This window comes from Rosa rugosa, chromosome 6, assembly GCF_958449725.1.
Source record: "Rosa rugosa chromosome 6, drRosRugo1.1, whole genome shotgun sequence".
Classification (NCBI taxonomy): domain Eukaryota; kingdom Viridiplantae; phylum Streptophyta; class Magnoliopsida; order Rosales; family Rosaceae; genus Rosa; species Rosa rugosa.
In genome coordinates, this window is record NC_084825.1 from 35,637,414 (window position 1) to 35,655,265 (window position 17,852).

At 38.2% G+C, this 17,852-nt stretch overlaps 1 protein-coding gene and 1 pseudogene across 2 annotated transcripts in view; one reads left to right on the top strand and one right to left on the bottom strand.

Annotated features, from left to right (window-relative positions):
* LOC133718758 (uncharacterized) overlaps window positions 1-17,852 on the top strand; it is a 53,202-nt gene that overhangs the window by 31,356 nt on the left and 3,994 nt on the right. The gene's annotated exons all lie outside the window — the stretch shown is intronic.
* On the bottom strand, window positions 14,642-17,198 carry LOC133717613 (tyrosine--tRNA ligase 1, cytoplasmic-like; annotated as a pseudogene).

Consider the following 17,852-nt stretch of genomic DNA (forward strand, 5'->3'; position numbering starts at 1 on the left):
TTTTTCAATATGCAACACTGCTTTTACCTCTACAGTGTTTGGTATACTTTTGGCATGTACTCCTTTTGTCTTCTAAAGTACATCTCCCTTTGATTTAGACTAACAATCTCTTTCCACAAAAAGGGCTTAGTAAGCAAGTGTAAGAGAAATGGAGCTGTGTGCATTTAGAATTCATATGGTCATGTAATTATACATATACTAAAGCTGAGTTGGGGGTTACTATTTTCAATTGTTCATACGCGTTGGGAAATGACGGAATTGTCCCTGGGTTTGGGTTTGAATCACAAAGTTGCTGCAAGCGTTTTTGGGGAGTCAGAAAATTGTTGTAGGGGTTTTTGGGGAGAGCGCGTATTAAAACTGAGTTCAATTGGTGATCGAGTTGAGGTCAATGAGTTCGATCGGGTTATTATTTTTAACTGTTGACGGGAGTGGGAAATGACGTGGGTGTCCAGTTGAGAAAAACTAAAGATGAGTTGAGGTCGGTTTGAATACTCTCACTCTGAAGCTCTCTCTCTCTCAACGGATCAAATCTGTCTCCGATGATTCTATGTCTATCGCTATACCTATCGCACAAAACACGAACAACAAATCTATGATTCAAACCGACCTCAACTCATCTTTAGTTTTTCTCAACTGGACACCCACGCCATTTCCCACTCCCGTCAGCAGTTAAAAATAATAACCTGAACTCATTGACCTCAACTCACCAACTGAACTCAGTTTTAATACGCGCTCTCCCCAAAAACCCCTACAACAATTTTCTGACTCCCCAAATCAACTATAATGACAGAATGATAAACTGAGCGAAAATTTCATCTATCTAAAATGGTTAGGTTTACATTATTGCAGTTTACAATAACATTCTATCAAACAATTCTATGACAACATCAAGTATTGCCCATCATTAATTGTAGCAGCTGCCCATCATTGTGCACATAGAAAACCAAGGCCTGCGTTGTTAACTAAATTGACAATACCATCTGTAATTGCAGCATACAACTTGGCAATTTTACCTGCAACCTGATGGAGGAACATCATAAGGAATATTGGATGGAATGGTATGAAATTTTGAGATAGTATATATATATATATATATATAGCCGTTCGAGAGCGGACGTCCGCAACCCAGAAAAAGTGTGGACGTCGCTCCGCCGGCCTCGATCAAGCTTCGACGGCGCGGCGGGGCTTGTCGGAGGGGGGCTAGGGGTCTGAGAAGTCGGTCTGCAGTCGGGTGGAGTCGCCGGCGACGAGGTTCCAGCATTGCCCAGAACCTTGCAGTTGCAGGTCCGGCCGCTGCCCAGAACGTGCAACCTCGATCTCCTCTAACCTCGATCGCTGCCCAGAACGGTCCAGGATGCTTCCGGCCTCCCTCCTGCAAGCCGCGCGCCGCCGTCGCCGCCTGGAAGCTGCTTCTGCGTCGACGTCCGCACTTTAGCGACAGTGCGGACGTCCGCCTGTGATCGGGCCTCTATATATATATATATAGTCAGCACCCATGTTGACCGAATATCATACATAGTCTTTAACCATCCATTATCACTTAAACCACTACTCTCAACAATCGTTGTCCAACTTGCATCAAACTCATCTCTATTTTCTGAATTTCATATGCAATCTTGAAATTCATCATAATAACGAGTATATTTTCCTGGGTCTATTTTTTCAGAGAATTTATTTAGAATATGCCAGCTACAATACCTGTGAAATGTTTGTGGGAGTACTTCAGAGATAGCTTTCGCCATTGCTGGATCTTGATCAGTAATAATCATCCTCGGAGCATCATCTGGCATTGCATCTAAAAATTCTTTAAAGAACCAAACAAAAGAATCAGTTGTCTCGTTGCTTAAGAACGCACAAGCCAAAATTATTGTCTGTCCATGATTATTTACTCCCACCAAAGGTGCAAAGATCAACAAATACATATTGGTATTGGAAGTTGTGTCAAATATTACAACATCACCATAAAACTTGTAAGATCGTGTAGAAATTGCATCAGCCCAAAAGATATGTGTGATCCTGTTCTCGTTATCAACCTCTATTTTGAATATTAATGAAGGATCTTTTTCTTTCTCCAGCAAGAAGTACTCATGCAACATATCTCCATCATGCCCCTTCACCTCTTTGCGACAATCCCTTTTGTAGTTATAAATATCTTGTTGCAAGCATCCAATGTTTTCTACTCCTCCTAAATGTACTCCAAGAAAGTCAAATTGTGTACATGTAGGCACATTGACTGCAGTCAGTTGTTTCGTTAATGATTTTTGAATCGATGAAACCTGACGATGGATCTTTGTCAGATGTTTTCTTTGTGGGGTAGTTAAAGGATGGCTGTGACCCTCATCAAAAATAGTGACAACATATTTGCCGATCGTAGCACGTTTTACAACTACTATTCTTGCCTTGCAATTTTCTCGGGTTTGATTCCTATATCTTTTCTTTCCTGTTACCTTTGATGTTCCTTCTTTAGAGCACACATGCACCTTTTTTACAATCACACCATTCTTCTTCTCGCTAGTAAACTTTTGACATCAAACCCTGATGCTTTTGCATAGCTTTTGTAAAACGTCTCAACGTCTTCTAGTGTATGAAATTCTTGGTTCTTTACAGGAATTAGATCGACCTTCACTTGAGGACAATAGATAGCAGTATCATCGAAATTTTGTTGTGACTCCATTCCTGCATTAAGGCACAAACAGAAATGTTACCTTTGTTTAACAACAACATAAGAGAGGCTAGGAGGAAACAAAAAAAGATAAATAAAATAAAAAAAACTAAACACAAGGGCAGACGATATGCTTATGCAAGAATGTGGGTCATAGAATATCTTTACAAGAAGAAATATGGGTCATAGAAGTCTTAGAATATAAACTTCCATATCTGTTGGGATCATAAATTTACCAAAATATATTTAGAAAATCCCCAGACATCAGTTCGCTAATGCATTTAATAACCTTAATTTTCTCGGCTATGGAATGAATTACACTAGTGGCAGGCAACTAAACAAATAACTTGCCAATATTTAATGGAACAATGTTAAATACAACGAGTTCTTTTTTTTTTTTTGAAATGAAGGACGACAAACTTTATTGATAAAACCTAATTGTTACAAAGGATTTCATCAAATGCTGGAGGGATATCCCCACTCCAAGAAACTTGCAACCCTGAAATCATAGCATTATGAGCTAGCTTATGAGCAATCGTATTAGATTCCCTATAAACATGACAAAAGAAAGAACCCGCCAAAGAGGTCAAAGCCAGAGAGATATCATCAATAACTCTCCCAAACACAGAAGTATCCTCACCCTCTGCTTGAATAGCCTGAACCAACTGTAAGCAATCAGTCTCAATAGTAACAGGTGACAAATGAAACTCTAAGGCTATCTGGCAAGCCAAGCGACCAGCCAAAGCCTCCACCATATAGGGTGAAGTTACATTATCACATCGGCAACAAGCACCAGCAACAAAAACACCCAAGGAATCACGGACTACAACACCTAGTCCTCCCCTGTGCAGATTGTCGTCAAAAGCACCATCAACATTGACTTTTAGCCAACCAGCTGAAGGAGGTGACCAAGGTTTGATCTGCCTACCCAATTTGAATCTGCGCTTCACACTAACTGCCTTGAAGCTATGAAATAAAGACAACACTTGGAATTGAACTTGAGCTAGAGAATGAGACTTCCCAGACCAAACTCTCTGATTTCTTTCCTTCCAAACTCCCCAAATAAGCATAAGCAATAATTCAAAGTCCTCATGCGACAAGCAAGACAGACAGAAGCTCAACCAATCAATAATAGAACTCACTGGTGCCACCATAACTGGCTGTAGAGATGGAAATAGACCGAACAGGTCTTTCACAAATGCACACTCCCTGCTGATATGTGCAACAAACTCCTCTGCGTCATTACAGAAATAACAGCCATCCTGGAGGTAAACTCTACGATCTCGAAGCTGGGAAGCAGTAGGTAAAATTGAAGCACAAGCTTTCCAAATGTGAACTTTAATTTTACCTGGAATCTTGGCTGCCCAAATTGATTTCTAGATAGGAGTGGACTCCACAGAACTAGAGCTAGCCGCGACATTAGGGTGCAACAAACTGACTGCCAGTTTATAGGCACTTTTGGTTGTAAACCTTCCTTTCATGTCATAATGCCAAACCAATCTATCTGCTACATGATTAGAGCTAAGAGGAATAGAAAGAATGAGAGAAGCATCACCCTCATCAAAATTAGCCGCAATCAAATCGCTATCCCACTGTCCATGACGCAATAGCTCACTAACCAAAATCAAGGCAGAGTTACCATACCGTATAGGACGAAATAGAGCTGGTCTAGGGAGCCATGCATCCTCCCAAATCCTGATCATAGCACCATCACCAACCTGCCACCTCACACCACGCCTGAGAGTTGACTGGGCAGTATAAATTCCCCTCCAGCAAGCTGAAGGAGAACGAGCTAACGGAGCAGATAAAAAGTCACTATGAGGAAAATAACGAGCTTTAAACAACCTTCCAACCAGAGAATTAGGGTTACGCAAAATTCTCCAGCCCTGCTTGGCTAGTAGAGCTAAATTATGCGCATACAAGTCTCGAAACCCCATCCCTCCTTCATCCTTGGGCCTACACAAGCGTTCCCAAGACATCCAGTGAATTTTCCGGTTATCTGCTTTACTTCCCCACCAAAACCGGGCACACATCTGATGAAGAGAATCACAAAAGTCCTTTGGTAACAAAAAACAACTCATAGCATAAGAGGGAAGAGCCTGAGCCACAACCCTTATCAGCAAATCCTTACCAGATCCGCTTAGTAATTGACCTTGCCAACCTGCCAACTTCTTACTTAAACTTTCTTTGATATAAGAGAAAGGTTCAGTTCTGTTGCGCCCCAAATAGGTAGGGAGGCCCAAATATTTCTCATGACAACGAGTTCTTATATGATAAAGAAAACACACATCAATTCCTTGAGTAGTAAAGAAACATACTCTAAAGAAATTTCATTCCAACAAATGTCGGCCCTGGACTGAGAATTTCTCTAATACATTTTGCATCAAAACTTCCATTGAATGCAATGATCGTAAGTCCCTGATAGTTAAAACGTATAGAATATCACCCCACCCTTCACCCTTTCATGAAGTTTGAGAAGTGTATATCAATAATGGGTAAGTAGCGAGGGAAGAAAGAGAACACACATATATGTATCAGTTATTGAGACGGCTTGAATGAGAAGAGCACAGCAGGGGAGAAGATCGAGCACAGCAGAGGAGAAGAGGATGAGACGTCTTGAGCGTGAAAAACTCTAGATTTGTGCGATTGTTTTTTGTTTTGTTTTTGTCTTTTTCTTATTTGTTAACCCATGGGTCTTAACCAAGGTTAAGAGAGATAAGTTATGGTCCATTAGATTTAAGTAAATTGATCCAAGGGCTAAGAAAGGAGCCTCACACTTTAATTTCAGAGCGAGTCCTCGCTCTGAAATTTCAAAGCGAGGCCTCGCTCTGGATAAAATTTGTGTGTATATATATATATATATATAGAAAGAATAGTGTACATACAAAAAGCTTGCACATAAATTCCAATTCAAACTGCATACCAAGTGATCTTTCTGAACATCGTACTTCAGAACACAAAAATAGTCCAGGCGTTCTTCGAGATATGATGCATATAAATGAATGCAGGTACAATAGTCCATGCTTCATGTCAAAGAATCTTCATGGTCATTTATTATTCTTACTGAAAAGCAAATGAGATATGTTCAGAATATGATCTCTACTCCAACTATACTTAATTAGAGCATCACAAAATGTACCATCAACTTCCCTCAAAGCGTGGTGTATAACCATCACGGTTTTCAGTGCTACCTAGGTATACACTGTAAGATTTGAGATTGGTTATGTGTATGTACTAAACGAATAAGGATACAGTTTATTATAAAGAAGAATCATAAGGGTACAGATTCTATGAAACCATTCTACGACAATCTAATTCAAAATTCCATTTGATCATAGGCGTTGGTTTGCAGGGAAACTTCCAGTCTTTTATTATTTAAAAGATCACCATAGTCCACAGTGTGGAACTTGACATTATCATAAAACTGAAGAGCTGAATCAAGTTCCAAACCATCGTAAGAAACATACAGAGAAGTCATCCAAAAGAACAATAGAATTCATTATATGCTACTAAAACGTGATAAGCGAACAATATTTCCTATTATACTGACCAGATGAAGAAGCAGAAGAGTTTTTCTATTTACAATGATAAAACTGAAAGACTCAAAGAAGTAGTATTTCACCTCTTTTGTAAACTTCGTTCAAAAAGATGGGTTGGTTCTGAAAGCTTGGATCTCTTTCTTCTCGATCTGCATGAAAACTCTGAATCAAACTGAGGGGCTTCAGTTGAACAGAGATGAAGGCCACTGCATATCATATTAGGTTTGATCAGTACGTTGGCTCTAGATCGGATGAAAGAAATTTTATTTGGTTATGGTCATGCGGCGGCGGCGCCAGTTTACGTTCTAGGCGGTTGTGGAACGAAGGACAAGTTGAAAGGGTTTTTCCCGGGACTGTGTTGATGGATGTGATAAAACCCCGCTGAAAGAAGTGGAGGATATGTGGGCTAAGCCACCGCTATCTGCCACGGCTAATTTATCCCTGCATTCCCTAATGGGGTTTAGGGTTTCTGACAAACTGGGTAAGTAATCATAGGATGATTCAAAGCTACCTTCTAAGGCTTCAGGTGCCTCAGGTGTTGTTATTTGCGATCATAAACGGTTGGGACTCATGGTGGCGCGGGTTTACGCAAAGGCCTGACCCACTCGACTCCGCCACGGCCAGTTTCTGGCAATGTATTCACTATTGGAGGCATTTTGGCAAACAAGATCTTTCTAACTCTGGCGTTGGTGGAAGCTCCAAAATTGGTGGTGGAGCAGATGTAATTAGCTTGAGTGGGCAAAAAGGGCGGCTGAGCTTGCTGTTGTTAGGCCTGGTTAGAAGCTTTTAGCTTTGCTAGCATCGACTTAATTTGTCTGTGGTTGATGAGATGGAGCTCACTACTCAAAAAAAAGATGGGAGAATTACTATTTCTCCTCAAAAGAAGAAGATAAGTTTTACTTAATTAGAACCAAATTATAATTCAACTTCAAGAGATGGAAAATTCTAGTATACGTCGATGCATGTCATACATCAACTCTTTCAAATATTTTAGGCCGTTGGATATAATTAAAATATGAATATATCTAATGGTCTAGGATATTCAATAGTGGTGACCTGCTTACCTGGTAGCCTGTATAAACCTTTTTTTTTTTTTTTTTTTTCAAAGTTCCAATCACATATCCACGCTAAAATTTGGAAACCCTAAATTGAAAAGGAGAAGACGAAGAAAAGAGGAAGAAACTCGTCAAGTTTTGTAACAAAATTCATTCAGTTTTTGTCTAGTTTTGTTCTAAGAAAAAACTCTAAAGTGAAGAGGAGAAGACGAGAGGAAGGAGGAAGAGAGTTGAGGAACATATCCCACTCGTAAGTTTTCTTCAATTAAGCTTCTTTTCTTCCTGCCATCCTCAAGTAATCCTTGTTTGCTTCAATTTGGTGTTCAATTTCCCACCGTCACCATGCAATCGCGATTCCTATTCTCAAGTTTATCAAATTTGAGTCCATCCCAGTGCTTCGATTCCTATTTTCAATGTTCAATTAATCTTGATTCATTAACCTTGTGTACTTACATAGACATTTGCAAGCATAATTAGCTATAATGAGCCACGCTCATGCTACCGCCAGCGGTACCAACCCCCGCCAAAGGAGTGACCTACATACGGGTACACAGCCAAGCAGGCTACCGCCTGAGCCCCGGCTTACCCCCAGATCACCGCTGACGCGCCGCGCCAAAACAGCATCAGAAGCTCCAGAAGCTGGGGACTGAAGCATATCAGTCCCACATCGAAAACATGAAGAAGATCAGCTCCTTCTTCACCTATAAAAGGTTCCCTCTTCTCTCCTCATTAATTACGCATTCAATACTTACCTACTGTTACTTTGTCAACATAAATACATTGACTAACTTAGGCATCGGAGAAGAGAAGACCGCCCAATGCGGTCTCCCTCTGACGCCCTCTGTATTTTACTTGACAGGTAGCAGAAGCTTTGAGAACACCACAAGTATCGGTCCGCCCATCGGACCAGCGTTAGCAAAGGTTTAGCTACCGCTGAACTTCAAACGTTAACACCTTGTTTGCTTCGATTTTGCGTTCAGTATATTTGGGAATAGCGAAGACAAGCTGTCACCCTCCAAGATTATATATTCTATGCAACAAGCCTGTAAGTACATAAAATTCATAATAGATGATCTATCCCAAGTCAAAATTATCAAATAGTTTGGAGCACAGTCCATGAAATTAGCAATTGCTGATTAGTTATAAAGGCTCGATGGAATCCTTCGATTATAAGACTTTAAAGTTTAGCTGGTAGGTTGCGCCATTATCATTTAGATGATAATGGTGATCAGTTCTTGTTGACTTGATTGAAGAATAAGACATCTTGGTGGCTTTTAGTTCATGTATATCAGGGGCCTTAGCTTGACTTTTTTTTTTCCCCCTTTCCGTGCTGGAGGCAATGGCTTCTGCTAGTGGACATCATAGTCCCATCCTTGGCAAACATAGAACTTATTGACCTCATGTTATATCATATTTAGGGGGAGATAATAGTCTAGGCAATATCTATTGTTTGCGATAAACATTTGAAAACCCGTTAATCTTGTATTTCTGCTATAGTTTAGGACTCACTGCCTAGTATGTTATATTGTCAGTTAAGCATTTATAGCTGCTTAAACGGTATCTCTTTCTTTTGCCCACTTCTTGTAGGCTTGTTTGTTTTATGCTTCTTGATTTGTGTTGTTGTGAACCTAAGGTATCTGAGAATAATAAACAAGAATCATAATGGTTGTGTTTATATGTTTGGTAAATCTGTGCTATTGTTTGCTTGGAAGTTGTTTCATTAGTATATAATTTCTCTAATATGTAGGTGATCTGTTGAAACTAGCATTGTTAATGACATGAGTATTTTTTTTTTTAATAACACATTATGATCACTTTTAGGACTCCTCCATTGTGAATCTTAACTGATTGATGTCTTGTTATAGTTTGATCACCAATCATGATACCAAACAGAAGAATTAAGTTGCTATGTTAACAGTGCATCAAGTCCTCTGAACTGCATTATTTTACCTGGTTTTCTCAATCAAAAGTTATATGCAAGAAACGTGGACCAAACACAATGAAGACAGATCAAGACAGCACAACACGCAGTGATACCGATGAAGGTTTGCAAAGGTCTCCAAAGAAAATGAAGGCAATCCAAGAAATAGATGCAGCCAACACGAACAGGAAAAAGGGTCCTGGTCGGCCTCGTGGCTCAAAGAATAAACCTAAGAAATAACCAATAGCGCACACCAAGTTTCAACTAGTTACATTTGATTGTTAGAACTGCATTTCTTTAGGTGTCACTTTAGATTTTGATGGTTTAACTGAAATGCTATGGATGATGACAAACTAAAAGCCTTGTTTATCCTTCCTTGGATGTCTGATGCTATTTTTCTATATATATGCCTTTTGTGTCAACGTTGTTGGAATATATATATGACGCCAACTCTGCACACCATTAGTGATGATAACACCAGGAATAACTTCATTTTATTTTCCTGTGTTCTCCTCCTCACGATAAAACATCTTAATTTCAATGAGTTATTTCATCAAATGAAGCTAAATAGGTTTGGTTTGTAAAAAAAGATCTGCTTTGGTGGGCAAGCTATATATAATTTCATATAGACCAGCTGAGAAAGCAACTAAGGAAAGATAAGCAAATGAAATCCAAGTCCATGAGTTGAAACAAATAATGAATGGCACTATGTCTATCCAACAGCAAACTCACATGTAAGGATAAGCACTATTCAATCTCTCTAATCTTACTATTATATAGAAGCATAATTAGAAGTTCAAAGTTCACCCCCTTTTATATACATCACATCATTATGCAAGATAAAATCACTACATAAATCACCCCCAGATATAAACTTGTGTACTGAGACTTGCTTTGAGCTAGTTCCATTTGATCTTGATCTTCATCAGCTTTGGCCACTTTCTTCTTCAAATAAGAATGCCAGAAGTTTTTTTTATCTCATTGTCTGTCCTTCCAGGCAAATGTTGTGCAATCTGAGACCACCTAACCATCATTGACCCAGAAAGTTAATTATCCAAGAATTACTCCTATCAATTTTACAACTGTATAAAATGTTAAAAGTTGGTAGTACTTGAACAAATGCTTACTTGTTGCGTAACATATGATGAAGGGTTAAGAATGTCTTCCTCTCTTGTTTAGTAAATGTCCCTCTCTTTAGTAAATGTCAGAAACATTATTCAAAAAAAAAAAAACAATAGCGCCATGGCTCTTCAAGTAAGTAGCATGCCTGTGCGGTATGTATTTCAAGCATACCTGGTACAAATCCAACCTCCAGATTTCACATCTGAGCCGGTAGTTGGGCTGCCGAACCCGAACGAAGACCCTCTTCCTCTGAGTCTTCCACCATTGAAAGCCCCAAATTCCAGTCCTCCTCCTCCTCCAGACTTGACATCTCCACATCGCTGACACGAGTCGAGCCTCTGGAAGAAAAAGAAGAAAAGCTAGTAGTGAAGTAACCTTAAGACAACCAATCCTTATGATGAGGAGAATGTGATGGTGAAGAGAAAAACCAGAAGGGAATATTGGTGAAGTAATGCGTCAGGGAGGGAACAAAACCCCAACGGATTGGACATTACTGGAATTGGAGTTCGAATTAGTCGGCTTCTGGCTCCGAGGATGACTAAGAGAGATTGAAAATTTTAGGGTTTGGGAATTCTGATTTGGGGGTTTTGGGGCTTCTTCGATTAGATTTCTGTAAATTCAAAGACAAGAGAAACTAAGGATGGAGAGAACTGCAGCGGAGAAGTGATAGCGGAAGCGATGTTCAGGCAGCCATGGATCTGACACGCTAGAATTTCAACTATGGACCAAGAAGGAAGAAGGAAGAAGGAAGAAGGAAGAAGGAAGAAGGACGCTGGAAGAGAAAGGCAAATAGAGAACCCCAATCCTCAGTTCGAGAAAAAAAAAAAAAAAACTTGATTAACCATGTTCGATATTCCAACCCGACTTATTGTAATTAGTGTCAATACTTCACTATAACAAGTTTGAGAACCGTTTTACCAATAAAACAACGAATTGTGGTAAAAAGTGGTAATTTAGTTATAATAAGTGTTAATACTTCATTATTACAAGTTTTCAGAACCACTTTACTAATAAAACAACGAGTGTGTTGCTATAATAGTAAAACTTCATATATTTAAGTAAATTTGCGGTGAGTTCTTTATAGTGTAATAAGGTTGTCTATCTTGTAACTACTGTCCTTTATGAGTTATTTACTTATTTAACTATGTTTTTTCCTGATTTTACGACAATTGAGGTCCAAAGTAGTAACTAAGGTTGTATTTATGGTAATTCTTTAATATTACAAGTTTGAGAACCATTTGACCGATGAGACAACGAATTGTTGTAGAAGTAGTAATCAAGCTCTTATTTGTGGTAATTTTTTATATTACAAGTCTGAGACCCATTTTACTAATGTAACAACGAATTGTTGTCAAAGTGGTAAAACTTTATGTATATGTTGTAAATGAGGCGCGAGTCCTTAATTGTGTATCAAAGTTCTATATTTTGTAATTTAATACTTTTCTTGTGTAAATCTCATCATCCATGAGATAATTACTCGTTTGACAATGCATTTTACTATAAATTACAACAATTGAGGTATAACGTTGTAATTATGGTTGTTTTTATGATAATTACTTGAAATGTAATTCTATTTACAAAAAAAAACGATCATTTTACCACTGCTACAACAAATGTTTCATTTATATGGTAAATAATCATATTAGACCTAAAATTTTTCAAGTCCTTATTCTTGTAATCCAGTTGTTCTTTTTGTAACTATAGTCCTTTCTTTTGTAAATTATATCATCGATGAGTCATTTTACAACAAACAACCACATTGGACATATTTAGTGATAATTATAGTTGTAATCAAAGTAATTACTACGATCTTCATTACAAGTTTTTGAACGATTTACATATAAAACAATAAATGAGTACTTAGTATGGTAATTTTTTTTTTAGTACACATGTCAAATTATAAGTGGATAACCTATTGACCTGTACAACAGGTTTCACCAACTAATTTAATTTAATATACTTGATCAAAAAAAAAAAATTTAATTTAATATATATTTATTAAAAAGTTGATGTATGACAAACATCAACACACCTTAGACTTCCCCGAAAGAGATTATGCTCAAGCCAAAAAATAATACTCAGTAATGGCTAGCTCTTGGCTACTCAAGAGTTAGCTAGAAAAGTTTGAATCAATTCAACATACTTATCAAACCTTACTTTGTGGTTATATATAATGCAATTAGAGACAAGCTAGTGTACTGGTGGGTATGAGATACCCTCATTTACAACTATTTAAACAAAAATTTATAAGTATTTGAACCAAAATTACAACATTGAGAACAAAAGTTACCATATTCATTTACACTATTTACATATAGTTAAACAAAAATTACAACATTGACAACGAATTTGTTCAAAAGCTTGTAAAAATGTCATAAGAGGTGTAATTACCATTATTAGAACTAAGATTACAACATTGACAACGAATTTGTTCAAAAACTTGTAAAATGTCCTAAGATGTGTAATTACCATTATTAGAACTACGATTACACAAAGTAGGACTCAAATTACAACTTTGACAACAAAATTTGTTCTCACTTTTGTAAATGTGGGTATGAGATACCCACCACTAAACTAGAATTTCCCATGCAATTAAGTTCTTTCTAAAATCAATCTTCCGATCATAATTAAGGTATAAAGCGCTTGTTAAACCTTAAACGACATTTTGATCGCCTTGTTGTATGTCTAATTAATGTGGATACATTTCTGAGAGAATCTTATGAACAATTGTATTGCTCCAACCGAAGACTTCAACAGATAAATACTGGAGAGGTACGGTTCTTGGAATATTTTCCTTCAAGATTACTTCAAAGGTCATGGTTCCCTTGGTGTACATTCATGTATCGCCATACGCAATTAGCTAAAACATATTAATGCAAACAAATATATGCAACATAATATAAGCCAACTGCATTACAATTTTGTGCAACAATGATCAAAGATCGCCACAAGAAGGCAAGAACAGTAGTATTAGACAATTGGACAATTTCCATTAGTAATTTGGTATAGTCTTGTCATATTCATTACTTATTTAATACGTTTTAGGAACTTCCTCATCAGAGGAATTGCGCCTACATATCACCTACAGTTGTTTAATACCTAAATCCAATATGTGGATGAACAAATCTCACCCTAAATTCCAAGGGATCAAAAACAAGGGCAGATCGACTAAGTTTTCAATTATTAAAGACAAGCATTATTGCAATAATTCATGTTGATACTTGAGCATTAGACCCTGATACGATATTCTATCTGTTAAATATCCAACATGCAACAGGTTAATTAAAACAGTAAACAAAAACGAATATGAAGAGTAACATATAGAGGTATAACCGTAACCGTATAACAACCACCAACATTGAGTATATATAGCAGAGTTATGCAACAGTTAATGCTAATGTAATATAAGATTTTCTTTATTGATACATATGATGATAAGCGTAAGAAACATCCTTATAAAGTTACAAGATCTCATATATATAGCAATTTTTTTTTTTTTTTCTGATTCCTGATAAATGTCAAATCAGTTAGAAGTTGAGGATCTGCAACATAACCTAGCAAGATTAAACCTTACATGTTAGATACATGTAAACGCGCATACTGGAAAATTCATTAATTACTGAAATTCCTGACCAGCATGTTGTATTAATAAGCCTGGACTTGGACAATTTGGTTATTTTTCACTTGATTTATGAGTTATGACAAACTCAGGCCTTTTGAACTGAGTTCGGACAAACTTGGTCGGATTCATGAACGGAATTTACTATCGAGTGACTCGATTCGAGTCCAGTGTGACACCACGGGGAGGACTGCTAATTAGTTTAGCTTCAAACAAGACATAGCTTCGACCTTGGGTTGGTTCCATGAGTGTGTTGCTGCTACTTAGCCCCACCACCCAAATCTAAAAATGTTAAGTAGCAAACTTTTTAATTGAACTTTGATTTGGGTCATGATGTAATTATTAAGTTCGAGTAAGTTTGGTGATTGCATTCTTCAATGACAAATTATTTGCAGCATTTTCATAATTTTTTTATGTTAGTTCATGTCAAAATATGAAGAATTATCTTGAAATCGGTTTCATATACACGCCGTTTTGGAAAACAAGTATAGTGATTAACGACTGCGTGTCTTTACACTTCTTTTTCCTACTTTTATTCATGAAGGCATGTTCTTTTTCATGCCAAGATGAGTTGGGGCTGTTGACAGTTAGGGCCGTTGTTCTTAATTTATTGGTGAGAGATAAGTTGTTTATATATGCCTTGACAAGAGTATAACTAGTAGTTCATTAACTAACAAAGATTATGGCGCATAAGGGATTCGGGATTCGACAAGGTGTCTGCGGGAACCATTCTATTCAAGTCAGAGCCATCACTATAAAAGTGTTGCAAAAAAGTGAGAACAAAAGCCTTTATTAACCATAAAATGTCGATAGATTTTAGTGGAGAGGACCATCGTGAAAGAGGAGGAAGAGTGCTGGCATTGATCACCTGGTGACTCTGAAGCTCTTCACACTTCGTAGTAGCTGCTTTGCAGTCGGGTCATTCTTAAAGTGTGATCTTACCGGCTCCAACATTTTGTTCAAGGATTTCGCCAATGCCGGTTTCAGGTCGCCAGGATGAAGCTGGCCGCTTGCATAAGCCTTACTCAGATCTTCAAAGTTTGTGAAAGTGATGTCTCCGCCATTTTTTTCGCTTCGCTCCACAACAAACTCATTAAACCATGGGAAAATCAGGTGCTGCACATACTCCAAACACGGATTGCCCTTGACCTCTCCGGGAACGCAGTGAGCTTTCTTGATTTTCAAGTTCACTTGGGCTTCATCATCTTCCATGAATATGGCGGAGGACTCATCACTTTTCGACATCTTATTCTGCCCTTCCTTCAAGCCGGGCAGCATCCGATGCGACAAGATCACAGGCTTGTCCTTCTTCTCTATTTGATTGCAGTACTCTCTCGCAAGCATGTTCACTTTGCGTTGATCCGTTCCCATTTGGCAGATGTCAGCCTTCAAAAAGAATACATCTGCACATTGCATACATGGGTACATGGCTTGTGCTAAAGGCATGTTATCACCGGCTTCTCGACCCATAATTTGTGTACATCTCTTCATCCTCTCTATCGAGTTTCGTCCTGCAATGTCCATAACAAGAGGCCAGTACTCATGTGCCCTCGAATTAATCTCCTTCGAAGACCACACAAACTCCACTTTTTCAAGGTCCATTCCTATAGATTTCCAAACCTCAATGAAGTAGTGTCCCACGGTCTCAATCTTTTGCATGTCGCCCCCCATTTTGTTGTTCATCTTCGCGAACCAGTCTGCAATCAAAATCTTCACCCTGCAGCCGGCTTTCGATCGTGAGCTTGTTCACGTTGATTGCTTTCATAACTCCCTGAGCAATGTGCATCCTGCCCGAGGGTTCGAACCCGTCGTAGGCGATGGGTTCAGGCTTGCGTTCAAGCAGATTCTGAAGCTCGTCTTCTTCAATACACTGCTCCCCAACGGTTAAAATCAGCTCGCACCTCTTGGCAACAGTCATTTGTTGGTCTTCAGGCGCATCAGATATCGACATAGACTTGATCTCGTCTGAAAGAATTACTTGCTCCGGTGCCAATTTGGTTGCCATGATATTGGAGCGTCTGGGTGATGGATTTCAAAGATATCTCTAAACATACGGTGGTCACGCCTTATATAGAGTTCTAGGATTACTTTCCTTAAGGGAATAGGGAATATATTCGCTATCGGAAAGGATTTCCCTGTGGGAAACCTATTGCGTTTAGGATTTGGTGGACCTATTCCGTTTAGGATTTGGTAATTCACTGTTAAAACAAGTAATGCACATTATTCTTCTCTAGCTATCTAGATCATGTGTCTAGAACATGTCTTAGTCTAGAATGACCATGTAATTAATCATGTGCAGTGAGTTCTAGAATTGTTTATTAGTGAGTGGTTAGCAATTAACCACATATGTTAAGTCGGTGGAGTTAATCACATGAGGAAGGTCGGTGAAACAAGTCGGTGGACTTATTATGTATAGAGAGATGTCAATGTAATTAACCAAATCAGTGGTATCAGAGCTGTTCCGATGAATTCGGGGTGAAACACTTGAGTCCACCATCTCGGCATCTACATCCAATCAAACATCCATTCCTCTTCCAATCTTCTCCGGAGAGAATTACGCCTTCTGGAGCATCAAAATGAGAAAGGGTTCTCAACGCCGGAAAATCCCACGGTGGAGCAAATACAGCAAGAAAAGGAGGAGAAACAAAGAGTCGTGAATGCTCTTTACGCCATTCAACAAGCCGTAGATGATGCATGCTTCTCAAGAATCAAGGGAGCTTCCACAGCAAAGGAAGCTTGTGTTGGGAAAATTAATAGAATGGAAATAACAACTCCAACCACAAAAGGATAATATGCAAAGAAATAAAACGAGTAAAAGGAAAGTGAACACCAGATATAACGTGGTTCAGCAAAATGCCTACGTCCACGGGGTAGCAACAACAAGAACTTCCACTATGATAATGTGGGTACAAGAGATACACAACTTCAAGAACACTACTTGAAGGAAACTCTCTCTCACACTTGTTTTTCTACCTAACAACAACTACACTCTCAACATGTAGTAAAACACTCTTCACTCTCTACTTGGATGAAGATGTTTTTCTCTCTATCTGCAGTTTGGACTCACTGCCTTTACTCTCTCTACACAAGCTGGCCGATAAGAGGATTTTGTGAACTTCTGCCGTTCCTTCTCTTTCTCTCCAGCTCTTTATAAAAAAAAAGAGGTGTGAAAGGAACAGTCACTATTCATTTCCTTTCACTTTCACCTTTTCTCTTTTTGCTTTCACCTTCCATGTTTCCTGCAGCATGCTTTTCCCTTTTGTCTTCCACTTTCTTTATCTTGCTTTCTTTCTTTGCCTCCCACGTTCTTCTTCCTCCAATTAAGGAGGGATGGCCCAACAGCTTGGGACATGTTAAAGGGAGTTCCAAGGAACGTACGTTTCGTCAAATTACAAACAATGAGGAGAGATCTTGAAAACTTGAAAATGAAAGATTATTATTCCAGACTAAAGGAAATAGTAAATCAATTAAGAGCCTATGGTGAAAATATTAGTGAGACTAGAGTAGGTGAAAAAATACTCATTAGCCTAACTGAAAAATATGATCCAATTAATAGTAACTGCCATCGAACATTGTAAAAAAATAATAACTCTTTCGGTGACAGAACTAATATGCTCTTTAGAAGCTTATGAGAAAAAGATTGAGTAGTCGGAATGAAAGTCCTATAGAAAGTGTATTTCAATCTAAACTCAATATTCGATCTCAGAAAAATTAAATGAAAAGAAAAAAGAAGTTTGAAAAATTTTCTAGAGGAGGAGATAGACCCAAATATGCGCCAATCAAAAAATATATAAAGGAGAAAATAAATTATTCTCCATGTGGAATTTGCCACAAAACTAATCATCAAGAAATAGACTATTGGTTTGAGGGAAAACCAAAATGCCGAAATTGCAACAAGTTTGGTCATATTAAGGAAGACTGTTTCCTCAAGAAA